The sequence below is a fragment of the Hibiscus syriacus genome, unplaced genomic scaffold (genome assembly GCF_006381635.1).
Source record: "Hibiscus syriacus cultivar Baekdansim isolate YM2019G1 unplaced genomic scaffold, ASM638163v2 tig00110783_pilon, whole genome shotgun sequence".
NCBI classification, from domain to species: Eukaryota; Viridiplantae; Streptophyta; class Magnoliopsida; order Malvales; family Malvaceae; genus Hibiscus; species Hibiscus syriacus.
Genome location: NW_024062861.1, coordinates 1,922,301 through 1,933,632, shown reverse-complemented (window position 1 = coordinate 1,933,632; position 11,332 = coordinate 1,922,301). Strand labels below are relative to the sequence as shown.

At 32.7% G+C, this 11,332-nt stretch overlaps 1 pseudogene; it reads right to left on the bottom strand.

Moving 5' to 3' along the window:
- Positions 1–3,326: 3,326 nt before the first annotated feature.
- LOC120140181 lies at positions 3,327–7,121 on the bottom strand (annotated as a pseudogene).
- Positions 7,122–11,332: the final 4,211 nt, after the last annotated feature.

Genomic DNA, 11,332 nt, shown 5'->3' with positions numbered 1-11,332 from the left:
TACCTACATGCCAAAATACAGTGAAATTACGCCACTAATTCTTATGCTCCTTAAACTTCAAAGTTTACATTATATTCAATTTAGTCTTTATCTTCACCAATATTTAAAACATAAAAAGAAAAAGAGAACCAAATAAACAAACTTATAAACGATTCGAAACACAAACTTGTTCGTAAATACAAGCAAACCACGCAACTCTATTCGTAATCATTCGTTTATTAAATGAATATAAAATTTATGTTCATAATCATTTATTTAACTTAATAAATAAACATAAATGAACGTCATACAAATACAAACAATTCACGAAAAGTTCATAGAATACTCATCTATTTACACCCAATTCCATTGGTACATTTGATCATTGTTTACGCAACTCGGGATTCAAATCCCAACAACTGCAAGTCCATTCTCTTACCACCGAACACCTCCATTGTAAACACAGTATTAATACATTAACACAGTTTAAACATGCATTTGCAACGAAAGAAAAAGCTTTAGATCGAACCGCCAGCTCGAGACTCGAATTCTAGCACCTGCAGTCAATTCTCTTATCCACGGAACACGGTCAGCTTTATAGAAGAATAATATCAACAAGAGAAACAGTATGTGTTTAAAGCAAAGCATTGGATAAAACTATACAAGTGCCAGCAGCTAGATGAGTTCAATAATGTTTCTTATCCGATCAAATCGATATAATTCAAGCAGAGACATGGCAAACAATCAGGACCAACACTAGGTTTATTTCAGTAACTAGCAATCGAATAATATGGTAATAGCGGACTAAAAACACAATGCAAACTTCTGCAACCGAAAGGATATCATGCACCCTCATCCTTTAGGCCAAATGTATTCATTCTCCGACTCAGCCGGTTTGAATCCCTCTTCCCCAAAACTTAGAATAAATATAAAACGGTTGTAGATACAAGATACTTAAATTATTCAACTCTCCAACATGGCACACTTATTCCCACAAGGAAAAACTACACCAATTTTTACACCACTAATATTCAGAACCTCCCAACAAATCAAGTCAATCGTGAGTCGATTGTGAGTTGGGCAGTGCTAGACTCGTTGCTTGTTAAAAAAAATTGTTGCTTGACTCATGCTCATTAAAAAAACTTATTACACAACTCGTTGGTGAGTTTAAACTCACCAGAATTTTTATCTTGTTTTTTATACTATAAGAAAATTCTAATAATACTATTTAGAGTATAATATAAACATAAATTAACAAATTAATCAAAAAATGATCAAAAGAGTGTACGAAACCATTTCAAAGTCTAAACTCTCCACAAATACACCAAACTAATAAATTTGTAAATTCATAGATTAGTACATTAGTAGTAATTATTAATTAGTAATTTACCATCTTTTTTATTATCTATTAGCAGATTAGTAATATTATTATTTGGACTTCCTTTTTTTGAATGAAATAATTTTTTAAGGTAACTACTAAAAAATTATAAAAAGAATTAACGAACTGCTCGCGAACTTATCAAATCAAGTTGGACCTTGCTCGACTCAACTCTTTAAGATCTCGAGTTGAGCTCAAGTTCGAGTCGAATCAACCAGAGCCAAAAATTGGCCGAGTCGAGTTAGTGCAGCTCACGAGCTGCTCAACTAATTAAGCACACCTAATCACTCCGATTTCTTGGAATACTCAAGTCCAAAACATCCAAACATGGGTAAGGGGATATGATCCTTAACTTTTAAAAACATGTAGGGCACATACATGTCCAACTACACCATAGCTAAGCAGTCAACCATATTGTTAAAAGAATATACACGGAGAGTAAGAAAATTACTTACTGGCGTGTTCCAAACACCTCAATGACCTCCATTCTCTCAAGTACAAGCATCCATTAAAAAAAGAATAATCTCTTACCTTCCATTTGAGGTTTTTGTGCAGGAGATAATCCAAAAACCTACACAATGTAGAAGACAACAATACATAGTCCTTACCCATATGATGCTTATAAAGTCCTTTAATTAAGAAATCCATCGGTAGCCTAAACTAGCATTTTTCCCTCAAAAACAATGCCATGCATAAATCGTTTATTGACGAGTGGAACCATAAAGGTTGATGACTAGATGCAATATTAGGTCCATTCTATGCATGCCACGAAAATAGAGACGGAAAAATGGAGATGTAAAGAGGGGAAGAAAGTCGTTTTTTCCTTTCTTGTCTTTGGTAAAAGGGATGAAAAATAAAGAAACATAATGGTTAGTTTAAATAGGAAGAGTTTTCTTTTCCAAACTGCCAATACACCCATTTTACTTGCCCATATTTCCATAAACTCTTTTCCAAACTGCCAATACACCCATTTTACTTACCCATATTTCCACCTTACCAAACAAGGGATGCAAAGAAAAAGAGTGTTCCTTCCACCTCTTTTCTTGCTTTTCCCCTCCTACTAAACACAGTTTAAGATATTATGACTACCACTAAATTCTACATTATAACTCGGAATTCAAATTACATGAACAAATGAAATGGTATTACGGGCAGTGCATTCTCTCAGGTGATTGGTTTAAGCTGTGGATACCGTGAAAACAATTGATGTTCCACTTTGAGATTTTGAGTGATCATGTTTTCAAGAAACTATGGATACCAATGGATTTCTTGATTAAGGGGCATTACAAAGACTCGAGGACCATTTAGCTGATATAGATGCCCAATAAAAATTGAATGAAGATGCATGTATTCAAGATTATATGTCTTCAAGGCTACATATTGGGGCAAACTGGGTCAGATGAGGATAAAATTCAATCATAAATTGAGACAACAGGCGAAATTAAGGAAATGAAGAAGACAAATGTCAGATAATAAACTCAGCACTATCAGTACAACTGTCAGTGGATGGAAGAAGGTACAAGGTTTAGAACCGCTAAAAAAATGCAAACTATAAAGCAGAAATGACTACAAAATAAGGAAATGAAAGTCTGAAACAAGCATGCTGGCTAGCTAGGTTCTTGGGGAGCACATATAACAGAGCTTGGTGTTTTGGGTGTCATGGATATGGCAAATTTGTTGCATCAGGGTGGGTAATGAGTATTTCAAACCCTGGTTCATCTGGTCTTCAGGTTAGGCAGGCTTCAGCAAATTAGGCAGTAGGCTGGCTTCAGTCTTTATAAATCAGCTGTTTTAGTGGGATCGGAAAAGGCAACAAAGGGAAAAAAGAGCATCAGATCTGTAAATAGGGAGATCGGATAGGCTATACACTAGTATCTACTGGTCCAAATCAGAGAATTTCTAGTTACCAAATAGACATAAGAATACTTGGAAAGCTATAAACCATCTGAACGTACCAAATCACAGAATTTTAGTAACCATAGTCTCAGCGCCAGGAAACAGGGTTATGGCTCGATAACCTGGCAAGAGAAGTTAATGATAAGTATTGAAGAATCCTAAGAGTGTGCATGTAATAACCTAATCAAAACTAAAAAGACCGAAAAATATGCTTGGAAAAGAACAAATTTTAGATGGGCATTGTTCCTAGAAGAAATCTTTATGCCATATAGTTCAAAAATTTAAATGAAATGTTTATAACAGAGTAAGCACTCTCTCAGCCCCAAGAATTTTTCCTGCATGAAATGACATACATGACAGTAACACAAACAACAAAAATGTTCTTTTAAGGAAACTATTCTCACCCAGAAGGACCACGACGTCCTGAAGAATAAGCTCCATAAGCACTGGTACTACCACCAATCTACAAGTAATATTAAGAATCATAATTATTATTTATCAGCACATAGAGAGAGACAAAGAGAAAGAGATGCGACAATGTAAGAAAATTGGGAAATAAGAAAACAAATTATATTCCTTACACTTCACCTTCGTAAGGTACTGTAAAACAGTAAAAATAAAGAAGTACCTGGAGACCACCATAAAATCCATAGCTGTCACTACCAGCTAAATCACTGGATCCATAACCACCAGAAAGAGTATGGAGATGTCCATGCCTCTTGCCCTCTCTGCTTTCATAACTCAAACTGTCTGTTCCTTCAGTTGGCACATGAAGATATGGCAAAACCGGCAATAATGGAGAAACAGCACCTTCCCTATCGAAAAGATTTTTAACCGCGATGTTATTTGTACCAGGGCATCCTTAGCAACATCAAGGTCTCCAGCAATCTGATGATACATAGAAACAACGATGTTCACTTTCCGTTCCTGTTAATTAAGAAAAACCTATATAAACACCAATGGTACTACACCTGAACCAGCTCTTCATCTTCAGATGCTATTCTTGGAAGATTTTCCTTTGACAAGATATGAATATTAGCTTTTGTAATCCTTCTTATCTCAGTTACAATAGCTCCACCTTTACCAATAAGGCAGCCAATACGTGAGCTTGGCACAAGTAAACGGGTTGTGAAAGATACAATTCCAGAGTCTCTTTCAACCTTCTCACTGCATCTAGGTTGCAACCGTGCAGCTGCCTCAATAGCAGGCGAAAATGTATCCTCAAAGAACTAATACAACACACGATTACAAAAACCATCAAATCTAGAATAAGAATCAGCAAATATACTTCCACAAGACATACAAACATAGCAAAGATTGCTGACCTCCTTAGCTGATATAATTATTAAGCAGTCATCTCCATCTGTAGCTGTGCTATCTACTTTGATAGCTGCACCTGATTCCTGCCTGATCTGGTTGATTATGGCACCACCTTTCCCAATCACACCTCCAATATTAGCAGTCGGACAGACCAAGCGAAGAGAAAATTCTTTTGATGACATCTCATCCCTTGGAGCTGAGTACATGGGGCGTGGCCATTCTCTAGTGTCACCTTTGTATCTTCTGTATGGACCAACCAATGAAGTTAAACCTACAATCTGGGCACCAGCAGCTGTACCAATCATTGCACCACCAGCAGGATATGCATTTGACATAGCAGAAGCAAGCGAGTGCTGAGTTTGTGAAGGATTCTCATGAAGGCGGGATGCAATTTGATGCAAAGCCTTTTTCACAATACCTACTTCCCCAGATATATAAAGCCAAAAGTAAATTTAAAATTTAAAAAAGCAAACCATCTGAGAACATAATCAAGACTGAGTAAATTTAAAATATAAAAAGCAAACTATCAATGTTAAGGTAACAAACAATACAGAGTAAAAATATCTGGATGGAAAAAAAAGAAATATAACATACACAGACATGCCAAAAATAGAGAGGCAAAAGACTTGAGAGTAAAATTCATGAACTGAAGAACTCAAGACTGAAAAGTTAAATGTTGAATTTGTTGACCTAAGCAATCAAAGACAACAAAATCTGGGCCCAAAATGTCTTGCCAATACTTCTAATAAACCAAGACTCTTCTCCGAACAAATTTTTCCCATATCAATGTATGGCACAAATATGTATTTTAAAACATATTTTAAATAAGAGGAGATTGTGAAATAAATCACCAAAATGAAAAAATGAAAAAACACTACCACAACAATTGAATAGAGACAAATCACCTGTACAAGTTCATCTGAGCCCAAGGCACAAGAAGGTAAATCATCCTTAAGAATGCGAATCTGAGCACTAGTTTCACTATGTATGTTTTGAATGATCTGTCCACCCTTTCCTATAATACATCCAATCTGATCAGAAGATACAAGAAGCCGAGCAGTAATTTTGTCACCACGCAAATCTTCAGCAACAACTTTGTCATGCACCCGGAATAAAGCATCTTGTGCAGGAGAAACAAAAGTGTCCCCATCTTCAATGGCATTTGTCTCATCTCTAGAGCTGTAGATGGTAACCACACGCTCATCGGAACCAGGAAACGTCTCACCAATTCTAATCTTTGATTTAGTGTCTGCCCTTAATTGCTTAACAATCTCCCCTCCCCTTCCAATAATGCTTCCTCTTTCTTGCAGGGCACAAATACCGATATACGGTATCATATGAATCAATAACAAATTGTTCCCGGTCATCACCTGTATTTCTCCTCTTATTTGATCCATTCTCGGAAAAGTCAGACTGAAAATGAGCTCGCTTCCCATAGCTATTCCTCTGACCCGCCATTATTATCAGCAAATATTTCCTGGCAATTGTAAAACTTTTCAAACACTTACAAACTGAACCAATCTTGAAGATCAAACAACCCAAAATGTAAAGCACCAGCACAAAAGCTCAACAAAAGACCAAATCAAAAGGTAATGTGGGCATATTTTCATTTTTCAATCATCGCATAATTCAGATGACAATAAATTTCTATTTGATTGTTGGTTTTACAACTTATTGCTTATACAAACAAAAAAGAACAAAAGAGGTGTCTAGATGCATTAACAAAAACATATTTTTGAGAGTTAAAAGTTTTCACCTTAATTAACAGCAAAATGTTCTAAACTAATTTTACACAAAAAAAATTATGCTTGAATAAACACTAGATTCTAAGCATTGGTTCATTTTTTAGAAAATAAGATCTTATTTCTTATAAATTTCTCAATAAAATGAAAAGCAAATAGAAAAACTACCAGTAACAACGTTGAAAGGAAAACGATTGCCTAAATCCTTAGCACCGCATAGCTCAGCTTTTCAAATAGGCAAATTCAAAGATAAATAACCCACTCATGTCAGCTTTGACCTAAAAGTTTATCAGCTACAAGAAATTAAAACCCCACTACAAATCACCCATCCGAAACTAATATAACAGATAATCAACAGAAACCCAGTATTAGAAAGATCCAATCACGTGAAAGAAAAAAAATTCAAATCAAACCCACAAATTAAACAGCATACATGTAAAATTAACAGAAAAACACACATTCACACATTAGATTCAATAAATAAACTATAATTCCTCACATCGATGACAATAAAGTTGAAGACAAAGGGGGGAAACCCCCATAATTTCAGCCAGAACGAAATTAAAAAGATAATTAACAGCAGCAAGAAAAGGTAGATCTGACACAAAGAGCGTCTAGAAGTACAAACAAACAAAAATGAAAATTAAAGAAGAACAATCAGAGGGAAAACAAAGGCCTAAAAGATAATGATGTTTTACCTGAGAATTGAAGTCGATTCTCGACGTGTAAACGACTAGAGAGAAATTGCTAAAGAGCGAAATTTGGGGCGGAAGATATATTGCTTTCGTTTTGTGAGTTGCTCTTCATTTTCTTCTTATTTCTAGGGTTTTATTTACCGTTCAGACTTTATTAAATATTTAGGGGGGTAAACTAGAACTGTGATACCTAAACTATTACTTTTGTATATCTAAACTTTTTTTAAAAAATTATATATAACATTTATTTTTTGTTTCATTTTGTATCTTAAAATTAAATGGAAATTTTAGGTTATATATAATACTTTTTTATGGGTAAATTACATCACTTATCACTAAACTATTTTCTCACTCCTATTTTAGTCACTAAAGTTTTTTTTAATTTAATTACTTAACTTTCAAATTACTCTTAATTTAATCACTCTAACTTTCAAATTTATTTTTTTATTTTAATTATATAAATAATAATAAATTTCATATCATAAAAATTATTAATAAAATAAATTAGAGTGATCAAGATAAGAGTAAGAAGATAGTTGAGTAATGAATGATATAATTTGCCCATAAAAACTACCAAATACAGCAGTTCCGTTAAGTTTTTAATGATGGGTACCAAAATGAAACTTAAACTAAAAGTTAAGTATGGTTTTGAAAAAAATTAAGTGTAGGTGCCAAAATGGAACAAAAGTAATAGTTTAAATACTAAGCATGTAGTTTACCCAAATATTTATTTGAGCAAACTACATATTTAGTTACCCAACTATCACTTTAGTTCTGTTTTGGTCACCTAACTATTTTTTTAAATCATATTTAATGTTACGTTTTGGTTCTGATTTGGTAACCCGTCGTTAAAAATAAATAAAATTACTAATCAATTTTTATTTTATTTTTCGATGTGATATTATCTTATTGTGACGCGTTAGCGTCACCGTTAGTTTTTTAATAACGAGTGACCAAAATGGAACTAAAACGTACCGTTAGGTATGATTTTACTAAAGAATAATAGTTATTTGACTAAAACTGAATTAAAATGATAGTTGGATGATTAAATATGTTGTTTATCCTTTTTTTGTTTCTTACATGTTTTATTAGTATTTTTGTTGAAAATATTTTTTTTGAACAATTCCTACTAAGAATGGTTTTATTAAAAATAAAAAATATTCAAATTATAATGAAAGTTTATAACCACATTCCTAAACTAAAACACATAATAAGGATATTTTTTTATAATCATTAACAGAATAAAACTAGTCACCTAAGATCAAACAAAGACCATACAAATAGAAGGTTAAAGAATCTAAAACAAAAGGTATATACGAACATATTTGATTGCATCAGCAAACAAACTACAAAAGTGAATCAAACTATTGAAAGACCACCGACAAACCGTAAATCAGAGTCGAACGACGTGATAAACTATCCACTAACCCAATATCGTATATCAAAATCCTATCCGAGAGTCCAAAACAACAAAGACTATCATGATAACAAATAAGTATCATCTTGATCAGTCGTTGCGATGTCAAATCCAACCATGAGAAAAATGATAAATAAAAACAACAACAAAACGACAAAAATGTGTCATAAAAGCTTAGGAAATCATGACATAAACGTATGTTTATTAAAAAATTAAAAGAAAAAAGAAAAGATACATTATAATAAAATAATAATAATAATAAATATCGGCAGTCGATAATCAACACCAAGGATGGTGTCGCCATCAATCACTAAGATGAAGAGAAATATAGTTTAAAAGTATAAACATTAGTTGGTATTATTTGACAATCAATATATATAATTGTTGTCCTCACAATCTTTCATTGCTCATGCCTAAAATTTCATATGAATCTTTGTTATTTACCTTCTAAGGAATTGTATGTCATATAAGATCAGTTAATATTTTAGTGTTCCTTTGGCTGTTAAGAATTGATGAGGTTGTTAATGAACTTGTCTCTTGACCAAGTCGCATATGGATTAGATTTTTCTATAAGAATCGCCATGAGAAATTAGTAAGTATAATATGAAATTGTTGTTATAGTATTGTGTAATGGTTATATCGTAACATAGTGTAACGGTCGTATCATAACGATTTTTAAGGTTGTCGTAACATTAAACCACATTCATAACTTTGGAAATATTGAATTTTTTTAAAACAAATCATATATGTAACAGCCTTCATATGTTATATAACGTCTAAAACATCTATAAATATATCTACAATAGAAACAATGACCACAATTTAGTATTATACTAATAAGAATCTGATCTTCAGATTCAAAATAATGTCTATATAGCCTTGTTTTAATATCAATAGCACAAACTTGATCAATGTAGCTTTTGACTTCCATTATGTTCTTGGAAGAAATGAGAAAATAAAAGGATAAACAATTAGAATGATAAAGGGTCATTTTGTTTCAAATCTCGATGTAACACCCCAACCCGTATCCGATTTGGATACTAATCCAAGGTGTCACATTGACTTTTCAAATCATTTACTTTTAAAAGATAGATGAAAATTTAAACTTTTGATTATATAAAAACGGTGGAACCCCTTAATTGAAGTATATAAAGAAAATTCAAACTCCCACTGAAAATAAAAGACTTATTAATTTAAATAAATACAATAAAGTTCATTTACAAAAATGATCAGAGCATATACGATTTAACCTTTAATTACATGGCAACCATATTTAATACAACAACACACGTACTGTTAAATCTTTTCTGATCTGATCTTCTTGCTTCTCTGAACCTACTGTGAAACACTCACACGCTAAGTCATTGACTTAGTGAGCATATAAAATGTATAATAAAACATTTCATCACTAATCATATTCAAAGCATTTCATACAATCATGTAAAGGAATTATAGAACACATCCATATAAAAAAAAGCATAAGTGCACATATATATATCTTCATCGGCATCATCATCATTATCATTGTCACTATCATTATCATTATCACAGTTCATTATATCTTTTCTTTTAATAGCCCCTGGTACATCATTGAGAACTTAAGGTATGTGAGTGCATTGAGGTTGTGCACTAATACTGTCACCACATCTCGTATAAATTGCACAGAAGTGCCACATAGAAATATCCCAAAGGACCACATAGTATTGTCTCAAAGGACCGCGTAGAAATGTCTCGAAGGACCACGTATAAATGTCCCGAAGGACCGCGTAGAACCCTCGACTCTTGGCATGTCAATTATACCCTTAACTCTCATATCACATACTTATGGGCTTTACCATTTACACTTTTCACATTTTCATATAATCACATAGTTCAATATCGCATAGACATATAATCACATAGGTCCTTATCACGTAGCTTATATCACATTTTCATATAATCACTTATGTCAATACCACATAACTTATATCATATTCTCATGTCATCATATAGGTAATTGTCTTATAGCTTATATCTTGTTCTTATATATCCACATAGATCATGTAACATATAGAATAACATATAACATATAGATCATGTATAACAGTGTATATAACATATAGACATATGCATGTACTCATGTACATATAGAAATCATATCAATATATATATTTGTAGTCATGAATTCATACAATCAAACATTGGAAATAAACTCATCACAAGTTTTATTTCCCATATCACCATATTTACAAATGTATGCACTCACCTTGGCCTCACTTAGTTAAAGCAAAATACTTATAACTCTTGAACACTTTTATGACTTCAAATCGTCTTGGACTTTCCTTCGTTCAATATCTACACAATAATACGATTGGTATAAATATCGATTTCATATCACTATAATCAATCCTTAATAACATAAGCTAAACGAAGCACTTAGTTTAAATTTTCAATCTAAATAGTATCGATACCCTAGACACAGTATCGATACTTCCTTACTGTGGTATCGATACTTTACTTCAGTATTGATACCCTTTCTAGATTCTGGAATTCGTCTTATAAAAATGGTACTGATACTTGTACATTGGTATCAATAATCTTAAAATGATTCATCAACTTTTACCTTATGGTATCGATACCCCGATATCACATATTTTTGCTTTGAAGTATCGGTATTGTTCATCTAGTACCGATACCCCCTACCCATAACTTGCTCGTTTCAACTTGAAATTTGACCAAACTCCCTTAAACCTTCCACTATGACCTCCTCTCAAGCCTTTAAACTTAACTATACTTATAAAAACTAACTTATTTTACTCTAACACACTTAATCATCCAAAATCCCATAATTTTACTTGAAACTAAAAATCTTACCAAAAATTCAACATGTTCTAAATCCATTTCTAACACTTTAGATTTCTTATTT